Below are 20,070 nucleotides of genomic sequence, written 5' to 3'. Positions count from 1 at the left end.
ATTAAAAAAACCTCTATGTTTGTCTTCATTCCAACCAGTGTTTCCTAAATAATTTTTTTAATTAAAAAATTTAAAATAAATATTATTGATACATAATCGTTGTACATATTTATGGGGCACATGTGATATTTAGATACATGTATAGAATGTGTAATGATCTCTCCTTATTGTATCTCATAGGTGAACAATTATACTTTAGTACTTCTGTCCTCTGTCCACATATCTTCTCTTGGAATTTTTGTCTACTGACTTATTTAAATATGCAAATACAGCTGTAAGGACAGTGCAAAGCAAATTTTAGCATCAGATCAAAAGCAGCCAAAGTTCAGGGAAAAGTTCTAATTCAGTAATGAATTGTTCTAGGTATGTTTATTGAAGAGTTTGGCTTCCAGGCAAGTGGGAAACAGAGCCAAGAGCAGTAAGAAGAACCAAATTTATGATCAGTAGGACACTCTCAAAGATCTAATTTTCATAAGGTGATAACCTAAAGTAAAAACTTTTGGACTAATATCTGAAGGTTTGTTTATATAGAGACACAATAAAAGAATGGAGCAGAAGCAGTCAGAGAGAGGCTATTTAACTGATAGAATCTCAAGTTTGGGGGGAACCTCAGTGTAATCACTCATGTGATCCTTGAATAAATTACTCAGATGGCGTTCTCAAACCTTTATATCTCCCAAGAAATTTTTATACTGTAGTATAAAAAGATTTGTGTTCTTAATGATGAGAGAGTTATAAAGACAAAGATCAATGATACAGCATGATCTATTGAGAAGGCAGGGATGTGTATAGTACATTTAGATGTGGTCTAATCAAGTATTTTATTTAATGAAAATCTGGGTATATAGATGATTAATATTTATTTTTGTACAAAGTCCACTTTATTTGAAGCACCTTACTCCATACCTTCTTCCAAAGATTTGAGTAGGAGCTTTAGTAGATACTAGAGCATTTTCCAGGTAGTTGTGTCATCTCAAGAGATTCTTTGTCTTTTGTGATGTGACAATGTCAATACGGTGCCCTGCACAAGATATGATGAAAGACCCATCTTTTCAATCTGATTTAAACAACTTAAAGAAAGCATTTTGAAATGACATTTCATGCTGCTTTATGCTCATTCTTCTATCATAAGTATGGATAACTTCTGATATTATCTATGTTTATTAATATTTTACCTACTGCTGATGATAGCTGTACTTGTGCCTGCAGGATACTTAGAACAAATGCTGCAATTTTGAGACTGAACTAAATAAACAGGGTTTGTAGTGATAATCTTTTAATCAACTAAGTTGCTTTGGGTATAAATCTAGGCAGTTACTTTATAATTGGAAAGATTTTAAGAGATTCATGAAACATACAAGCCTGCTCGATGTCACCCTCAGGCTGAAAGAAGAGTTCAAATAAAAGAAGAATTAATTTAAGAATCTTTCAGCAAGGAAGTTAAAGGCATGTGAGAATGCATTTGCAAATTTAACAATTGTTAAATGAAAGGTTCATGAAAGCATGAAATGGCAGAATCACAGGCTCGTTTTAAAACTGAATGATTTTGTTACAATTCTGAATTTTTTTCATAGTCTGTGATATAGGATCAAAAGTACAATTTCAAACAGTTTACTACATTCTGAATATTTAAATACTTATCTTGATTCATTTTATAAGTAATAAATGCTATAAATAAAATTTGTTCATTTCTTACTGAAACGAAATTGAATTGTTACTGAATTATATTATTTAGAAGATAGTGAAAGGTAACAAAACTTGAGGGCATTAAGTTTTGCAAAGTGTATTGGAAAAGGCTTAAAGAAGGCAGATGAGCTTGTAGAATGAAAAGAGCATGCTCAAAGAATGGAGTCCTGCTGGTGGACAGAATGTACTTCACAAAACTCACGTTGCTACCAGACTAAGCATTTCTAAAATCCAAATCCGACTGTACATAAAATTCTTCACTGGCTTTATGCTATCTTCACTATCAATCCCACACTGCTGAGCTGGCACACAAGCCTCTGCCAAGACTCCACTCTCCTCTGGGACCACACCCACACAAGCGCCTTATCTTCCATGCCTGTGTTCCTTTGTAGTTCCTGTTTCTTCTCCTGAACTATCTTGCCTGCTCACCTTTCCTTTCCTCATCATCTTCAACTAAATTCAAGGATGAGCCTCATAGAAAATTTTTCCTCTATCCCTGTTATAGGTTGAATGGTGTCCCCCGAACTTCGTGTGCTACGTCCTAACCCCAGTACCTTAGAAAGTGACCTTATTTGGAAATAGAGTAGTTGCAGCTGTAATTAGTTAAGATGAGGTCACTCTGGAGTATACTGCAGTATAACTGGTGTCCTTATAAAAAGAAGGCCTGGGAAAAGACAGATGTGCCCAGAAGGAAGATGATGCGAAGAGATACAGGGAGACAACTGCCCTCTACAAGCCAAGGAGAGAGTCCTGTAACAACAGACCCTTCCCTCTCAGCCCTCAAAAGGAACTGGAAGTGATCACATCTTGATTTGGGCCTTTTAGCCTCCAGATCTATGAGACAACGAATTTCTGCTGTTTAAGCCACCAGTCTGTGGTATTTTGTTATGGCAGCCCTAGAAAACTCATATAACCTGTCTTTAGCTTCCAGACAAAGGTTAGGTGGCTCTTCTCTGACATCTATAAAACTTAGGACCCAACTCTGGCACAGATTTATTACAGTCGTTTCCTTACCAATCTCTTGAGGTAGCATGAGCTCTTCATTAGACTATTATTTGTAAAAAAAAAATGGACTGTGTTTTATTTATACCCCAAATACATGACAGAGATTACATGGCAGACACACAATATGTTCTCAATCAAATTCTCTTTTGTACACATTAATACATAAACAAGTGAAGCAAAGATGAAAATTTTGTTTGAACTTAAACTCACCAACATGTAGAAGAGGATTTAAAACTATAATTTTAGATGCAGGTAAAAAATGCCCAATAAGGGTATAAAACTAGACACTCTGAAGAACATACATGACATCACAGAGGGAATAAAGCCAATTGGGTACCCACACTTTTTCAGGAATAAACAGCCAGGAAAAAAAATGACTACCAGTATCTTTAAGCAACCACACATAGTGACTCTAATAAACTACTTGAACCTAAAAATTTGATCCAAAGAGTTAGATAAAGATTTCAGAAGTGTCTTGCAAAAGTGATATGATGACTTCATATGGAAATGATGGGTGTTTCTCATTCAGGAGAAGTAGTTCTAATGGAAAAGAGAGGACACTGTACGTGAATGTGGATATCCTAAAGTCATCACGGAAGTAAATTCAAGAACTTTCGAGAGAGGATAAAAATAGAAATTATATTACCTTAGAAAGTACACTATTAACCACTAGATCATGTGAAATATATCTGGGTGATACTTTACTAATGAACATTATTGGCACAGAGACAAGAAATAGGAGTAATGAAAGAACTATTTAGACATTTTGGTCACATAATTCAGCTTAATCAGACTTTCACTATTTAAAATTCTATTTGTTATTTTTTCAGAATATAAAAGTAATACATGTTAATTATTAAGCATTTGAAAAATATAGAAAAGTACAACTAAGAGAAGAAATTCACAATACTCTTGTCATCTGGAAATAAAGCACTAGTACCACAGTGATATATTTCCTATCATTGCACTCTGAGGTTGCACTCCAAATACACACACATCCCCTAATACACATGCATATCATTAAGATTAAATGTATTGTCTTGTGTCATGCTTTTTAATTTAGCATTATACTGTGAACATTTTCTCATATCATTAAATATTCCTTGAAAAATATTTTTTGAAGACTATGAAATATTCTGCTGTGAATATGTCTACTAATTTATTTGGCCAGTTTTCTTCCCATACTAGGAATTTATATACATTTACCATTTTTTTAAATTATGATTAAGACTTTGATAAACAACCTTAAATATAAACTCTTGTGCATTTACTAGGTAAAAAATCATTTCAACACTTTCATGCTTCTTGGTAAATACTGCAAAACTGCTCAATTATTTTACAATTGATATTCCTGGAGTATTGTATGTGAATGTTCATTTTCTTTTACCATTGCCAGCTGATATTATCAGTTTATTTTCAATTTTTGTTAGTTTGGTGGAGCCAAGTGTAATTTAAGCTGTTTTTTTATTTTTTAAATTTTATTCCAATTTGAAAGCAGTCACTGTTTATTCACTAACCAGATTACAGAAATAATCATGGTAGATACTTTAGTTCATTCTTCTAAAAAGCCTGTTGATCTGGTCTTCCCTGTTGCCAGCATCTCCACCTTCTACAAAGTGGGTTGTCTTTTTCTTCATTCCACTTGAAGGGCCACAGGAAGTAATTTGCTTCTTTGAAGCATTTTCAACAGCATAGATCTCATGAATCAGATCCTCCATGCAGATGATGCCATATTTACCAGGAGATTGAGCAAAGTATTATCTATCAACACAATTCCTTCTTCTTGATTTTGCCATAACCACGCTTACAGATTAGTTCATTTACTGACTTTACGTTTGGGCACCCCCATGCAATACATGGTTCCACAGTCCTCAGCATGTTAGTTGGAGCCTTGCTGAGCTTAGCAAAGGATCCATTGAAGATCTGGTGAAGGCAAAGACGCTCCAACATCTGTCAGACCTTTGGGCTCACACCACTGATGACTCTGATCCTTATGACAAATGACAATCTATAGGGTAGGTACAGGTACATAGAAGTTGCCAGCTTTTCTTGCCATCCTAGCCATTTGCATCTCAGTTCTGTACATCTGCCTATATTCCTATAATGCTTAGCTTTTTCACAGATAAGCTTCCTCCTTGCCTTTCGACACATCTTTTGGGCAAACTTCTTTCTCAGGCATTTGATCTTCATTCAGCTATGCGAAATTCCTTTGCTTTTTCTTAAGGGTTTCTGGCACAGCAGGAACCTTCTTTTTCTTCTCTTTGACACTCTCTGTGATTCCAGCCAGAAAAGAGCTAAGCTGCTTTAAATCTATCTCTTTATTTGTTCTGCCTTTGATTATGCTTATAAAATCAGTTTATTGATGAACTCAGTGGAGTACAAATAAGAAACACTTTATTTTCACCAATTACTGCCTTTAAATATCATTTCTGGGAATACCCTTCTCACCTGCTGAACAAGATCATCTGCTAATCCCATAACTTCCTATTTTAGTTATAGGAACAGTCTCATTTTGATAAGTAGGATAATTCTCAGGTATAGTCCCAGCACAGTGTGTGAATAATCCAGACATTTTTGGAAGTTTCCTACTGGCCATGGCTTTTGAGCAGGTGGATCCATTATAAGGGAATCATGTAAATGATCAAATAAAGGGTGCATCTTTATATATGGAAGACAAATAGAATTTATAGCATTTTACCATGTCATCTCTCATTTGGTTGTGTGTTTTCAGGTAAGTGTATTTACAATAGCATGAATAAATGGGGAGAAAAATATTAGTAAGGTTTTGTTTTCCATCGTCTCTAATGCACCCTTTTCAGATGGAAATGTTTCTATTGAGTGAGCTCGGAATTTTGCACTAAGCCTTAGATCAAAAATATTTATGTTTCTTACTGACACAGAATGCCACAGACCAAATAATTCTTTTAGTAATATAAATTCAATTGTTTTACTTTTTTCATGAACCCAGTTAGAACTCAATCCATCTCCGGCAATTGTACTGAGATTAACATGTGGATGTAATCAGGGAAAATCTTCTTTCTATTTCACATTTTCTAGACATATGGAGAACAAAACAAGGTACAGAAATGAACATTAAAGGAGACAAAATACACCTGGTTTCTCATTAAGTAGCAACAACTATTTTCCTAGACTGGCTCTGAACCAAAAGCCGAATCTAATCTGAGCAGACAAGTAACATAATTTCATCATTCTCCTGGGCCATCTACTTAGTTTTTAAGAATAGTAGAAAAAAAATTATTAAATGAGTTTATATGCACTGTGCTTGTGTGTGTATAAATGCATGTGTTGAGAGCATGCTGTATTGGAACAGGAGAAAACATGTACACTTTGGAATAAGTGATTATGCTAGATAATTCAGCCATCTCTTTATCTTCGTAGATTAAGTATTTCATTTATATTTTAAAAATGTATTTTCCCCGACCATAGTAAAGGGAATATATTTAGTATAATATTTTTTTTGCTTGTCTCAGAGTTATCACGAGTATTGGTGGGCTGTTTTGTAGAGATTATAATAGATTTAATTGGGTAGGACATAGTAATTGAAGGGTATTTTATCATTTTTTAGAAATTTTCTGCTTTTAAAAAGAAGTATAGTAAATATATACAATCATACAATCTCAATATCAGAGTAACAGAGAAAAGATTTTTTCTTGTTAAAAGTTTATATTTCAGTTAAGTCTCACAAAATTGTTGTCCTCAATGAATTTCTCCCTCTGTACAGACTCTTATTCATTACTGTTTTAATTTTCCTTTAAACTTACAACAATGTTTAACACATGCTCTCATTATTTTCTTCCCCAAATCTGACTTTCTTACGGCACTTCCATCTTTTAGTTGCAACTCCTCCATCTCCTGCACTAAAATTTTGGAAGCATCATTTACTGTGTATTTTCTATCATTTTTTCACTTTCAATATCACAAATAAATCAGATTTTTAAATTTGGCTCCTCCTCATTGCAACATTGCTGGAATGTTTAATCATGTTGCCTTTTTTCTCTTGCTTTGACTTCTTAAATAGTTTTCTAATTGGCTTCCTCATCGCCTACCCTAGAAATGCTGTCAACTTCTTCCCACCTAACACACATCCACAATGCCTTTGCGTTCTTCCACGCTTTTGCAAATGATTTTCTATGCCAGGAATGATCTTCATTCTTTTCTTAACTTGGAGAAATCTTAATCATCCATCTTTAAGACATTCCAAATGTCACTCCCTCTGCAAATCTTTTCCAACTTCCTCAGGACGTAAGTTATTCTATTCTTGTGCTCTCAGAGCACTTTCTAACATTTATTATGGTAAACTGTCAAGCTCTATCTGAGGACTTATACTGACCCTAATCTGTTCATTCCTGACCAAGACAGACAATTCCAGAATTCTTTACTTTGAAAGTATCCATCCCTAGCCAGCTGATGATGTGGATTTCTTTTTAAGTTTCTTCAGAAAGAAATGTCCAAGCATGTTTATGCTTTATCAGATATTACATATGGGTGACTTCTAAATAATGAATCATCTTTCTCATTAAATGTCTTCTATAGTAACATCTATGTTCTAAATAACACCCAGGTAGGTTATAACAAAAATGACCAGACACCAACTCTGTTTTCTTTAACAATAGAATATCTTACTATTATTAGTAAATCTACGGCTCAGAAATATTTTCTGCCGTGGGTACAAAAAAGTATATAAAAATTAAAAAAATTACTTGTCATTTATACATTACAATTATGCTCTGTAAACAGTAAAGGCATGTTTGATAAAGTTAATGATACTAATATAATTACATTTTCAGTCACAAAAATTCAAAATAATGAAGGTCTATGGAATGTCTCTATGAAATAATAGCCACCCTATTTTTCTACTTTAATCTGAGAATGGTTGAACATACTAATGCAGAATTTGGTAAGCATTTTTAAATAAGCAAGTCTCATATCGCCAATTATTCAGAGCTGGTTGCTGAGATATCTCACAGTATTTATACACATGGCTCTCCCTCACATACGTGCATAAATATTTTGTAATGACTAATCTGATACTAAACACATCCAAAATAAAATATATGAGTATATAAAATTACTATTGGTTTGAAAATCTTTTCACTGAAAATATACTATGTTACTTAGTTATAATTTGTATAAAGCAGCTTATGTATACTTATAAGTATATATTAAGACACCAGAAAATTTGCATTCTAATCCTGATTCTGATATAAACCAATAAGTGTCCTAAATGATAGACAAAATAATAGTTTTTGACTGGAATTGTTCATATTTTTAACAAAAGTAATACTTATGATTCTAATTATTTCATATACCTGGCTCTGCTTTATTCAGTTTAGAATCTGTGAGGATTTTAGAATGTTTTCCTTCTGAGTTTTTATGTTACATAACTAGCATAAACACACACATATAGTTTTTGTTTCTGTTCTTGTTCTTTTAAAATCACGTTCAAGTCTCGATCAGTTTTTTATATCTTAGAACCACTTTCTGAATAATTTGTATTGGCTTAAACAAGATGAAAGTGCATCTTGAAATGTGCTGAGGGTTCTAAGTTGGGGGAAGGATCTGATTAGATTTGCATTTGCATCTTGCTGCTCTGTGGAGAAGTTTGAAGAAGGTTAGAAAACCAATCAGGAGGCTCCTGAAGAAGTTGCAGGCAGAAGGAGGTAGAGAAGAAAGGAGTGAACATAGTAAAAAATTAAGTAAATAAATAACTAAATTATGGTTACAATCAGCAAGACTTGGTGGTTGGCTGGTCTTGGTTGGTAAATCTTTTCTAGCTCATTCTTATATTGATTACCTTTGGAGACTAGTAGAATTGGGTTATTATTTCTTCCATCTCTTCCTCATGCCTGTCTCTGTTCTGTATTCTATGGCTAATCATTGTTAAATGTCTGCTTCTACCACTGGTTCTCATCTACACTGCATTTTGGAGGTTTCTACCTTCCCTGCTAGTCTCTAGCATCTTTTTGTGGTCCACGATTCTTTTCTTCTCTTTTGGTTTCCTACTTTTTTCCTGCTCTTACTCAATCCATCACCTCTTAGGTTACATGTCACCTTCTCTGTGAAGTTTTCCTGGATTATAGAGTTGACAGATACAGCAAACAAACAAAAAAACAAAAACAATCAAATAACAAAAATCTCAGGATTCCCAATTAAATTTAAATTTTAGATAAACAATGGATACTATAAGTATGCCCCATGCAATATTTGGGACTGTAGTCCCCAACCCCTGGGCCGAAGATCAGGCCACAAAGCTTCCCCCTCCACCACCATCCGTGAAGTTGAGCGAATGAAGCTTCATCTGCATTTATAGCCTTATAGCTGCTGCCCTCCTCCCCATCACTCACATCACCACCTGAGCGCCCTCCCCCTTCCTCCCCAATCCCCCCACCATGGAGTCTATCGAGTCCATGGAAAAATTATCTTCCATGAAACCAATCTCTGGTGCCAAAAAGGTTGGGGACCACTGATTTGGGACACATCTATACTAAAAATTTTTCTGTTTTTTTTTTTTGTTTGAAATTCAAATGTAACTGGTCATTCTATATTTAATCTGGCAGGACTAGATTGGGGGCCCCTGCTAAATACTCCTGCACAGTTCAGAGAACTCAGCACTTTACAGTTCATGTAGTATAATTGTTGAAATGACTCCCTTCTCCACTAACCTATAGAATAACATCTACATTTGCCTTTCATCACTGTAGCTCCTCCAGTGTCTAGTGTAGTGTCTAGCATATAATGGATACTTAATAAATATTTTTTGTCTAAATTTATGAATGAACACTTCTACTAGTCTGCTCTGTTTTGGGCATTGGCAATTGTTATGGACTGAATTAAGTCCTCCTGCCCCCCACCACCCTCGCAAATTCCTATGTTAAGGCCCTAACTCCCAGTGTAACTGTATTTGGAGATAAGGGCTTTATAGAGCTAAGTAAGGTTAAATGAGGTCATAAAAGTGGGGCCCCAATCCACTTTGGACATCAATCCAAAATGACTGATGTCCTAATAAGTAGAGGAAGGGACACCAGGGGTGAGTGTGTACAGAGAAAAGGCCATGTGAGGAGACAGTGAGAAGAGAGCCATCTGTAAGCCGTGCAGAGAAGCCTCAGAAGGCAACCTGATGGCACCTCGATCTTAGACTTTCAACCCTTAAAATAACTTTCTGTTTAACCCATCCCGTCTGTGGTTTGTTGTGGCAGCCCTAGCAGACTCACCCAGCCATCCTCAGTCTGCACAGCCATCATAAATGTACTCCTTTCCTTCTATTTAGAAAACTGACCAATCATACAGAAGAGCCTCTAACCTCTCATCTTTTGTTAATTTTCTCCATTTGGCTGCTCTCTGCATTAGAGCCCTTTTTCTGATGCTACTCACATCTGTGAACACTGGGTAGTTATAAAACCAGATTCTGACTAACAGATGACAAGGGCATTTTTTTTTTTAACTGTAAACTTGTCAAGTGAATTCAGTTTGCCTAATGATAATTATTTATATAATAGCATAAACCAGCAGCCAGTTTCTTCTCTGGGGATTGATATCTTGAAAATTCAGATTTGTAGCCACCATTGTACACAAATTAAACTTGTTTTTGGCAAAATATGACTTTATGTCTTTAATCACTAGCTCCTCATTAAATTAAATGAAATGTAAATTACCTGACACAATTAACCAGTAAATTGTCCAGTTAACCAGTAAATAGCCTACTTCTCCTTTGATAATAAAAAAGTAAATGCCATTCAAAGCAATGGAAAAAATCGAACGCAAAGGCCTACAGTCAAATCAATTAACTTTCTCAAAGTGTACCCCAATCTTATTACAATCTTGTGCTCTTTGATGTTGTATCCATTCTGAGACTGTACAGTTTAAATCATTCTATAGCTGTTAAGCAGGCTTGGCAGTAGAAAGATGGCCTCAAGCCGTTCTGATCCTTGGTGGATGGGAAGCATTTCTTCTTCTATATTCTGGGCTGACAGCGGACCTGCTGAAAGCCCCATGGCTGTCCCCCTCTATGACTAATACCTTTAATTACTGCACTTACCTTCCTTACCTTGGCCTGTCTTCAGCTGGCCCCCAAGAAAACCAGGAAGAACTATATGATTTATATTATATTTACTAGCTAGTGACTGTCTCTCTATCTTTCCTTTTCCAAATCAAAGAAGAATGGATATATGAAAAAAGGCAACCTGATTTTCTTTCTCTATGTCCTTTATACATAAAGTCAACCTAATCTTAATGTTGTTTCTTCCCATCAGCATCATTTTACCTCTGGTTACCATAGTGACCAGCTACCACTATCTTGCTTTTAGACAAGCCTCTCAAATTCTTTTTATTGTTCAGTCCAGGAATTTTATATTATACCTAGTAACCTAAAAGCTGGTATTTTTGACATAATGATAGTCTGATTTTCCTCTCTAAGGGATTTCTCACTTGGCCATCTTTTTCTAAGTCCTGTTTGTTTCCAAGCTATTAAGAGTCCTTCAAAAACTTGCTCCTGCCTATCTACTTTTTTGTGAGGCTCCAGGGTCCATTTAAGTTTTTCCTTCTCAAGCTGCCAAGACTCAAATTTGTAATTCCTGATAGTTTCTTAAGTGAAGCAGTTTAGCTCTTTCTGTGTCTTATTTCTCTCACATAAGCTACCTCTGGGGGGCGGGGGGTGGGGGGGCTTGCCTTTACAACTAACAGATCCACCAGTGTGTTGTTTTTGAATAAAAATAGCCTTTCTTTTTCCCTCTCTCAAAGGGGTATTATTCAATCTCCCTAAGCAACTGGTTCAAACAGCAGCCCACTGATAAACTAACACTGTGTATAATAAGAAAAACACATAAAGGCATTTTTTTTAAAGGGTAGGCATTTTGTTTTGAAGAGTTCCAGTTTTCCATTTTATAAGATACTTGATGAATTGGCAATAGAAAAACACAGACAGAAATAAAATCTTGCAGAAAAATATTAAAAAAAATATATTTGTATCCTTTTCAGAGGTCTTATAAAATACTGAATTGCAGATCAGCACCCGCTCTGGTACAGTTACAGATGGTGAGTGGGAAAGCCTATGAAAGGATAAGGTCAGAGTTCAAATACCAGCTCTACCAATTACTAGCTCTATCATTCCAGTTACCCTCCCAATAAAATACCAATATTCCCTTCTAAATAGGACTGACTGAAGTAATCAATGTAACATTCCTTATTAGAACTCAGTACATTTTTCTTTTCCTGTGAACTCAGTAAGACATAGATGGCCCTCCTTAAGAGATTCAGGCCCTTATTTAGCACTCGAAATGGTTCTCAGTAAACCCAGACAAATATATGTCACCCTCTGGGATAAAATTAAGGCAGTTTCTGCCAAAAAAAAATCAGATTCGCTGGTGGATAAGTGCAATAGAGCTCACAATCAAACTCCCTAGGGTAAAGTTGTGAAATAAATGTAGACCAAAGCCCATACTTCTCCTTCCCTTCTGTCTTAAAAAAAAGCAAAAGAGTAAATTCCAGGCTTAATATTTATTAAAAGACTCTCAGCTCCTTAGTCCTTAATCTAAAACTCCAGTAAGAGACTGAGGTGAGTCCAGGATGTGGGAGCTAATCAAAGAAATGACATGACCACCAGATGGCAGTATTGCACAACGAGCTTTATTAGGTGTCACTTGGACAGGTTTGCAAGAGTTATGGGAAGAGTCTCACACTGGGAGACCTTCCAAACACTGTGGCAGGGACCACTACACAGAAGGGGACTAGGGCAAGGGAACTCTGGGAAAGAGGGGAATCGGACAGGAGGCTTATACGTCTAGAGGATGTTGCTCAGCAGCCAAGTGGGGAGTCTCTGGGTCATAAAGCTACAAGGGGTAGCAGCCTTTTGAGGTCTTTTGTAGCCATAGGGCGTGTCCTGTCTATGGTTAGCAGATGGTAGGTGAAGATTTGTGGCACATGGGAAGCAGCAGGACTCTAAGTAGCTAAAACTATGACTACTTGAGCAACATGTAAAGCACTTAAATGTGTAAGAATTTGAGTTTGGCACCGGCAGGCTTTGAGCTAGCTGTGAAGAAGTAAACAACATAAAGACCAATACAAAAAGGTCACCTTTAACTCCTTTATATAAAAAAGACTCCTACTTTCACAACCTTCAAATTAATTCCAAGACTGATGATATGAAAGGCAAGGTCAAGATGATGATGGCGATAATAATAATCGTGATGGCTACATCGATCAAATGAGGCCTACTGTGGGTCTTACATCAAGGACTCAGAGCAGGCAGCTTTGTCGCCTTTGTACAGATATGGCAAAGAAGTCCCAAAGCCGTGAATGAATCCATATTCAAAGAGGTGATGGTTTTACTTTAAAATATGTATATTTATCCACTACACACACAAGAATGGACATTCACATTAAAGTTAATGAAAATTTTCCATAACTTTCCAGATAGAAATCTTTATCTCTCAGATGCTTTGTTCCTCCGAAAGAGAATCGTTATTTAACTTATTCACAAACACTGATGAAATATTTTTGAAAACTGCCTTTTGCTGATCTAAAATATCTCATTGACTTTGAAATACTATTGGATTGTGTTAAAATATGAAGAAAACATTAAGTAAATTTTATGTGTGTAAAACACTAAAAATATAAAAGTAGTAATTACAAATGAAGTTCCTTGGTTTTTCTTTCAGAGGTAAAGATACAGCAAAGTGACTTAGCAATGTTGAAATATTAAACATCCTAGACTATGTTACTGAATAAATCAATAATTTTCTATTCTTAGTGTATCAGTAAGAAAAAGTAATCGAGTCTCGTGGGAATTTACAAAGCAAGCTGAATAACACTTCTGCAGTGTTTAATCTTACAAATTTAAAATGCCATTTTTGGGAAGAGAAAATTGTGAAGTAATTAATTTCAACATGTTATAGTGAGACTTGCAGAAAAGCATCAAAATCATTATTTAAAAATAATAATAGAACACTGCTAATATTACTAAATGTATACATCTTCCCCAATGGCATAATTTTGAACATTTTTACCAGCCAAAGTGTGCTAGTTTAACAATCACATTTCTATTGCTTTCATTGAATTTTTAAAATTTATTGAATTAAAAATGAACTCATGAGTCCATAGTGATGAGGGGTGAGGTAGAGAGAGAGAGGCAGAGACAGAGAGACAGAGAGAGACAGACAGAATGATAGAGAGATTGAAAAGGAAGCTTCTTGAAAGAATCCTAATACAATGTAGAAAAATGAATAGACTATGTTCATTTTACAATCTTTAATGGAATTCAGACAGGAATCATCAATGGATGCTGTAACTATTGGTAAAAATGTTGTTGGGAGTCAGGATATTCACATACTTTCAAAACCCACACATTATTTACTTATCTATTATAATTATTTACTAATTACATAGAAGGAAACATACAGTGGAGGAATTTAGCATCAACTCAATTAAGTGGTCAAATTTAGTATCACCAATTGTAGTACAAATTGATATTGTATGTCTTCTGATGTGATATAATAAGAATCATACAATATGAGCAATCTAGTAGTTTTGCCCAAATGGATAACCTAAATAATGAAGAAATGATTAACAAATCCAGTATATGGGACCTTTTAAAAGATGATTGGCCAAGAGTTTTTTAAAAAGTCAGTATTATGGAAAAGAAATATGTTGAAGAAATTCAGAGACACTATTATAGATTAAGAGAAGAAAGGGACAAAATGACCAAATGTAATGCATAAATGTTGATTGGATTAGAAACAAAACAGTCATAAATTTTCATTTGGGAGACATTTGGGGAAATTTAAATGTGGACTACATTGTGAATTATGTTAAGTAATTATTATAAAATTTTTTTAGGCCTGTTGTGGTTATAAAAGAGACTGTCCTTAATTTAGAAGAGGTAAAGTGAAATATCTAAAGACAAAGTGTTATAATGTCTGCAACTTAGATTAAGATAATGTGACTAAAGGTTGACAATTGTTGAATCTAGGTAAAGAATATGTGAGTACTCCTTTTTCTATTTTTAACACTTTTTTATAGGTCTGAAAATCTAGAAAATATTTTATTATTCTTATATATTTCTTTGTATATTGTCATTGGATAAGCATTCTATTTATCCACATGACTTTAAAAAATTATTTTCAGTCATTTTGTCTATAGTACACTAAAACTGGAGTAAAAAATGTCTCCAGCATAAAATTAAATTAGCAATAGGCATAGGAAACAAAGGAATAGAAAGTGAAGAGTTAAAAACTGTTATTCAGAAATTTTACTTGAACAGTAATTCTACCCTTGAAAATCTACATAGAATTAACTGTGTACAAAGTCAGGCATGAGTGCTTATAAAAGCAAAGAAAACTTAGAAGAGCTCAAAATGTAGCCAGAGAGGATTGGTTAAATAAATACAGAATGCATTTATAATGAAATACTATGCAGCTATTAAAATGATGTTGTAGGTGAATACTCTGGCTCTTGTTGCTCTCTTTCATTCAGAAATAATATTCATGTAAAATCCACACATTGAATTAGTATTTTTAATTCAAAATTGATTGTATTTAATGATAAAATCTTTATCATATATTGCTAAAAGCAAAAAAATCTCAACAAATTTCATATTGAGAATTATTCTTTCTCATAGGTGTGTGTGTGTGTGTGTGTGTGTGTGTGTGTTCAGATAGAGGTACCTGAATTTTTTTTTTTTTTTTTTTTTTTGAGACAAGGTCTCAGTATGTCACTCAAGCTGGACTTCAGTAGTGTGATCATAGCTCACTGGAGCCTTGAATTTCTGGGCTCAAGCAATCCTCCTGCCTCAGCCTCCCAAGTAGCTGGGACTACAGGCACATGCCACCACACCTGGCTGATTTTTTTTATTATTTTTTGTAGAGATGGGGTCTTGCTATGTTTCCCAGGCTAAACTCCTGACTTCAAGCAATCCTCCCATCTTGGACTCCCAAAGTGCTAGGATTATAGGCACGAAGCTCTACAGCCAGAGGTAACTGAAATTTAATAGGGGTTATCCCCAATGGCTTATGGATACTTTAAATTTTCTTTATTTTAGCTATATGTATTTTCTAACTTTTTGACAATGACTGTTTTGCTTAATAATAAGATTAAAAATTAATATAAAACAAAAAAGTTAAACAGGAGCTTGGATTCTTGATAAATACATGTGACAATCCCAACTTTAATCCCCTGCTATTTATGCCACTTTTATGTGCAGTTCCAACTTTTGCAATGTTTCCTATTACAAACAAGAGCACCATCTTATCAACTCAAACTTTTATTTATGATCACTTAAAAGTGACCTAGGGTTAGTTAGGAGACAACTAACCCCAGCTAAGTTGCCTGATGGTAGATAAGTACAATTAACCATAGCAAGAAACCATGATAAACTGATTTCTGAGATGGAAAACCTCTCCCACAGATGCATAAATCTGATACAGTAAAACCAAATGCCTTTGGGAAAAAATGACATTTTTAGCAAAGGTGCTGTTTCTCTGCATAAAAATAGATGCAGTATTGAGAAACAAGTAAACAAGATTTTTAGTGATAGCAAAGAAAGGTTTTGATAGTTTTAAGAAGAGCAATGTTGGGCATGACATGAAACATCATAATTCAGGGGAAACCTGAAAGCACAGCAGAGGAGGCTCCAATTTACAATAAAAATTTTTACTATTCTTCAGAAATTGAAAGTCCCTTGTAGCTAACATAGATGAATCAGGTACTCAGTTAATGCAAATAAGAAAACACAAGTTGAAAATAACAAATAATCAAATCATGTTATTATCCTTGTGTCCTGGACAACTTAAAATTACTTCGCTGACTTAATTTTACACTCTCTTCTCTGTCTCTCAGTGAATAATGTACCATTTCATAGAATCTGAAGAAAGTCATGTTCACAGAGAAGTGGAACAAGGACCAATTATAAGCTTAATTGCATGTCTAACAGGGAACATCAAGTATCATCAGGAATCTTGCCAGAATTCCATTAAAGAGCTTTGGATTAAGAATCCGGAGAACTAAATTCTAGTTCCAGTTCTGCTGTTAAATAGCCACATGATCCCAGTCAAATCACCTTTATGAAAATATTTTCATTTATTAATATATATAGAATACATTGGTCCCCATTTCTGAGATTTTCTAACTTTATAATGTCTTAAACAGATAAGAAAATACATGCTTCATGTATTTTTTCTTACATTGCCTTTTCTACAGAAACCCATCTAGATCCCTTCCTACACTGAAATCTCCCCTAGGAATTAGATATCTCTTTCTCATTTGGCTAATGCAGGGCCTCTGAATCAATTCCTGTGTCATTGATTAATTCCCACTTTCTCAGAAATGAATGGAATCCCTGTTAACCATGAACATGTTTTATATCTAACATGTTAAAGTGGTTTACTCTATATAGAATATTTTGGCAAACATCATTCTTCAAAGGAGCATGTTGGTTATAGCCCCGTGTATGTATTCACATTTAATTTTTAGTTCAAGGAAACTAAAGTATTTTTGTTCATTAAAAGGGGAGAGAGCCAACTCTTCATTTTGTCAAAATTTAGAGTCAAAATATTACAAGCATTCACTGAGGCCAATTGAGCATTGCAGAATTCTCTATATTTTCTTCAATAGGGGCTCCATTATTACATTTACTTAAATCTAATTTCTCTCTAGATATTTGTCCCTGTCTGCCAATATGAAACAATCTTTATCTCATTCGCTCACAGCAGAAAATTGACATATAGGCCTTAAAATAATTGCTGTTTTATAGTTCCTGAATTTGGGCAAGATATTTAGATCCTTTATTTCTAAGCTTTCAGGTATACTTTTTTTTTCACTTGACCAGAACTTTGGGAATTTCTCAGTGATTGCATATTTTAGTCATAATTGTATGCATCTTCCTTTAAATAATTTATATATATATATATATATATATATATATATGTTTTGTGTTTTTCATTAAATTGTATAATATCATCCAACTCTTTAAAACTACAATCTTTAAAACATCTGTTTATTTGCCGTAGTGTTAAAAGTTTCCTTTATTTAAAAAAATAGTTCTTTTTTTGTGACGTTATGTTCCAGACCTTTTTAAAGAAGTCAGTATTTTAAGAATTAGATAATTGTTATTACCACTAAATTGGAATTATTTTTGCCACTTGTAACTTTTTTTTTACTGAGAGACTGTTTTTCTATTTTATTACATTTTGTAGGAACTAAATGGTTTGAAGAATAGTTCCACTGGTATAAGGAAATCAAGCAAAATACTTTGTCTAGTGTTTTAAATAAATTAGTTAGAATTAAAAATGGAGTTTTCTTAGCCTGTAAAGTGAGAAAACTTAGGAACAGTAGAGAGGACATTTTCATATTTTACTTGGAAGTACCAAATAACTTCTTACTACTAATGATCAAGATCTTTTAATAGTGTAGTTCCTATTTTGTAAGTGTTTATAAATAGCTCAGGACATCTGATGCTATTATCCTGTCTTCAAAATGTATTGGTAGAGAATCCTTGGATAGATTTGCTAACATTCACAGATGGAGACCACTTTCAATAAATCTAACATTGAACATTTTGTCCCAGATAATGTTTTTTCAATTTGTTACTTGATAACAAAGTGAACACCTTTCAAAAGTACAATCCAAAGGAAAAGCTACCTTTGAAAAGGGTGTCTAAATACGTTTATCATGTCTCTTTTTTCAGTGGGCTAATTTAGGAACACACTATTTTCCGCTAGCGTCCTCCAAATGAGCCCTATTTTCTAGTGCTTCTTCCACATTTTGGTGAAACAATAGTGAGTCTATATTATTGCCATTATCCATCTCAGCAGCATACACTTTAGCAATTTGTTCCTTTTCCCTTGGGCTTAGCTGCAAAATTTCTTTCATCTGCCAAATTGGTAATAATATTAATGGAGTTGCAGGCTACTTGATTGTAAATAAGCTTTTTTGTTTCCTAATAAGAAAAGTTGATCTGCTCCCTTAAAATGAAAGAAAATGTAATTAATTTTCACGTTTCCTTGGCTAATGATCATGGAAGGAGTTGGAATTTGTAGTTCACTATCCTTTTTTCAATTCTCTTACTCTCCACCATGGCACTTATTTTGATGTAGCAATAACTACCCAATCTATCTTGTTCACAAGGAGTACACTGCACAGTAGGTGAAGCCAATGAACTGCTGGATGGCTTTATCCTTCCTTCTCTTGTTGCATATTTCATGGCCTTTAATGTAACTTCATTCCTTGTTAAATGCAATCTCCAGGCAATTTGACAGATGGGACTGATTTTTTTTTTTTTTTTTTGGTGTTTATATGGTATTTTCAAAGCAAGAACAAATCTGCCTTTTTCAAACGGTTTCTAGTTAGATTTCAATAAAGGTGTTACATAATCTGTTTTTTTTAAATATAGTAGAAATTCACATTTTCCAAAAAAACTTGTCACCAACACATATTAAATATCAAACTATTCTATCAATAATTTTGAAAGATCAATAAAAATATGGTATGATATAATCTGAAAAGGTAATAAAATTGCCACTAAATATACATTCCAGGTGACTTCCAGGGACAGTTGATATTGTATTGAGCACCTATAGGGAACATAAAAATACACAATGATAAAAATGGTTGACAGGATGATATAAGTGCACCTTGACTCAAATCCCTCCTGGGAACTATTTTTACACCATTCTCACACTCAGAGCTGTCATAAGTTAATAATTGCCAAAATGATTAATAGTTTTTATTTAACCTTTTTCTATATTGATTAGTATAAGATTATGGTACAATTGCATATTAAAAATTGTAACCTGTTTATTTAGTGTCTTCTTGTAAGGAAATGTAAAATCCTACAAAAAATATATAAAACCACACTTTTCCATTCAGTCAGATCCTGGAAATGATACATCAAGTTTTGGTTTATAATTTCTAAATTCCTTAAATTTAAGCTCCCACAGAAATCCTCCTTTTTTTTTTTTTTTTTTTTTTTAGAAATCTTCCTTTCTAAGGTAATTAATCTAGGAATAGTAATTCTGTAAAATATGGTTATTTTTTTCACATAATGAGTATTAACGGGGATGGTTACAGGAATCCACTTAAACTTACATTGTCTCCTACAGTACTAGCAGGCTAAGAGTAACAACTCAATGAGAGCTAAAGAAAAAAGAGCTACTTAGTTAGAGGATGTATAATTGAATGAAACATCTATCTAAGAAGAAAATCTGACAGCAAAGGAATTGAGTTGGCTAGAAGATGCTGGTGGGGAAGAATTTGGAAGAGAATTAGTGGCAGCAATATTAAAAATCCTTTATGGCAAAGTATTTAACACAGTGACTGCTACACTAGAAAAATATTTTTTTTCTCTTGGGGCCACAGCATTTTATTACAAAA

At 34.1% G+C, this 20,070-nt stretch overlaps 1 protein-coding gene and 1 pseudogene across 5 annotated transcripts in view; both read right to left on the bottom strand.

Moving 5' to 3' along the window:
• LRRC7 (leucine rich repeat containing 7) overlaps positions 1–20,070 on the bottom strand; it is a 494,934-nt gene that overhangs the window by 326,044 nt on the left and 148,820 nt on the right. The window lies entirely within an intron of this gene.
• LOC138389596 (large ribosomal subunit protein uL30-like) lies at positions 4,239–4,842 on the bottom strand (annotated as a pseudogene).

This window comes from Eulemur rufifrons, chromosome 8 (assembly GCF_041146395.1).
Source record: "Eulemur rufifrons isolate Redbay chromosome 8, OSU_ERuf_1, whole genome shotgun sequence".
NCBI lineage: Eukaryota > Metazoa > Chordata > Mammalia > Primates > Lemuridae > Eulemur > Eulemur rufifrons.
Note: the sequence above shows the minus strand (reverse complement) of the source record. Positions and strands in the feature narration are given on the sequence as shown.